At 51.1% G+C, this 2,500-nt stretch overlaps 1 pseudogene; it reads right to left on the reverse strand.

The window, feature by feature from the left end:
* Positions 1-859: 859 nt before the first annotated feature.
* LOC102844357 overlaps positions 860-2,500 on the reverse strand; it is an 89,998-nt pseudogene continuing 88,357 nt past the window's right edge.

Raw genomic sequence — 2,500 nt, forward strand, 5'->3', positions numbered from 1 at the left:
TCTCCCCTCCACCACTTTATTATGCAACTCTAATTCTGTTTGTCATGCCAATATTATCTAACCATATATTCATTTTATACAGTTCTCTCATGTTTCACTGCCAAGTAAATTATTTATCCTCTTTTCTTAAGTTTCCCCTCAACACTCCTATCAGTTCTGTTCTGTAACAGTGGCACTATAAAGTATTTGTCTTTCTGTAACTGAGATATTTCACTCAGCATATCTTCCATGGTCACCTATTTTGTATGTTTCATGAGTTCTTTTTCAGTGCTGCATAGTATTCCATTGTGTGGAGATACACATAGCCAATGGGTTCCCTATCCATTTGTTTGTTGATGGACACTTGGGTTGTTTCTAACTCTTTGCTTTTGTGAACAAAGCAGCAATAAACATGAGTGTGCATATATATGCTTGGTAGAATACAACTTTCAAAGTAACATTAAGCCCTTTTGTCCTCTGGCATTAGAAATGTTTTTTGTTTTTTTTTTTTTAAATTTTCACAAAGTGAGGAAAATAGGGGAAAATGTCAGCCATCTGCACCAGTAAATAATAACTATTAATATTACATTATTTTCATTAATTTTAATAAATTCTATTGAGGTGCAAGAAGGGGCATGTGGGTAGTATCACAGGACACAGGCTCCTTCCAGCACGCACTTGAACCACACACAGGGGAAGGGCTGGTGGCTACCAGCCATAACAAAAATAGATTCTTTGTATTCCATTCTATCATCCGTCAGGTTCATCTTGCAGGTTTGCTTTAAACTACAAACACCTACTGCACAGTTCTTAATGTGTTCCAAGGGAAATTTTAAGCTAAGAAATATTTAAAAAATTGTTCTCAGTACAAAGAGTCTTGTTAAAATAATTTTTTTGCTCCCAAAATACTACAAGGTGTCTCTATATCTAGTGTACTCTGTGAGACGTTTGAATTCAAGTCTGAGCTGTCGGTGCGGAGTCCCAGGTCTGTGGGATGCGCGATGGAGGTTTGCCATGCCTGGACTGCTAGCGAGCATCAAATTCTGGTCTGGCTGGCAGAATACCCTTCCTCTAAGGGGTTTGCCTGGGCAGCTACCAGTCCAGGGTGCAGGGAGCTGGTCTGTAGGGACACGTGGTGCGGAGAAGGCTGAGGCTGCATCCTTGGGGAAGGGCTAGAGTGCGGAGGCTGGGACAGAGGCCGCGGAGAAGGGACAGGCTGGGGAGAACGCACTTGATTGGAGAGAGAAGATGGGATCTGCTGGCCTTGTAGGTGTGGGGACTGGGCATGGTTTGGGAGCATATGCTGTTGAGGGCTCATGGGGTTCGGCTGCGCAGGGGACCCCATCTGCTGCTGGAGGAGTCGCTGCTGGTAAGCCTGCAGGCTGGCTCCAGCATCAGCGCCCAATGCTGGGGGAAGCTGGCCCATCTGTCCCATATTCCCTTGTTGCATCTGTTGCATGTGATGTTGCATCCGCTGTTGCTGCTGCTGCTGCTGCGGGGGATAGCCAACTCCCTGGGGCTGTTGGAACTGGTTATGATTGGCCATTCCAGGGCCTATGCCCGGACCTGCTCCCTGTTGCTGCTGCTGCTGCTGCATCATCTGCTGTCGTCTCAAGATGTCTCGGAACTGTGAAGGCATGGTGTTGTGGTTCATGTTCATCTGCTGAGCCTGGGGGCTCATTCCTCCCATGGGTGGCTGAAGCTGCTGTGGGGGCTGCTGCGGGGGCAGGCCAGCCCTCTGCACGCCCGGCTGCATGGGGTTCATGTTCGGCATGGCTGGGCTGGAGTGGACTCCCTGCTGACCTGGCATGGTGGGTGGCTGCAGCCCTGGCTGGCCCTGCGGCATGCCCGGCTGCCCCGGAAGAGGCTGTGGATTTGAGTTGGTATACTTGGCAGCCCGCTGCTTGATGAAAGCAGCCAGCAGATGGGGGTTGGCCTGAAGGATACTAAGCACTTGTTGCTGCTGCTGGGGAGAGCTGGGAGACCTGAGAACTTGCAGGAGGCTTTGTAAGGTATGTTGAGACCCAGTTCCTGGTTGATGTGGGCTCACACCTACCTGGCCCAATCCTGGCTGAGGAGCCATGTTCAAGGGCTGACCATGCTGGGCCACAGACATCATGGCTGGTCTTGGCATCCCAGACTGTAGCTGCTGGGGCTGAGGCATTCCGCCCTGGGCCCAGGGTGGCTGCTGTTGGACTCCTGTGGGCCCCATTCCTGACTCCAAATGCCCAGCGGGACCTCTGGTAATGAGGGGTGAGTTCATACCCATGGGGGCCACGGGAGTCATCTGGGGCATCGGGTGCTGGGGCATCGGCCTTTGAAAAATTTGCATGTGGGCCATCTGGTGCTGAGTCTCAGCTGCCCTCTGAATCTGCATGGCCATCTCCACTGCGGCAGGTGGGGGTCCAGAGAGGGGGAACTGAGAAATCTGAGGAGGGGTCAGAAGGGTCACCTGGCCAGGCGCCTTGCCTTGAGATACAGGACCAGCAGCTTGAGTCTGAGGCAAGTAGGGAGGTGTGGG

The sequence above is a fragment of the Elephantulus edwardii genome, unplaced genomic scaffold (genome assembly GCF_000299155.1).
Source record: "Elephantulus edwardii isolate Elephantulus edwardi_28Jun2011 unplaced genomic scaffold, EleEdw1.0 scaffold00086, whole genome shotgun sequence".
NCBI lineage: Eukaryota > Metazoa > Chordata > Mammalia > Macroscelidea > Macroscelididae > Elephantulus > Elephantulus edwardii.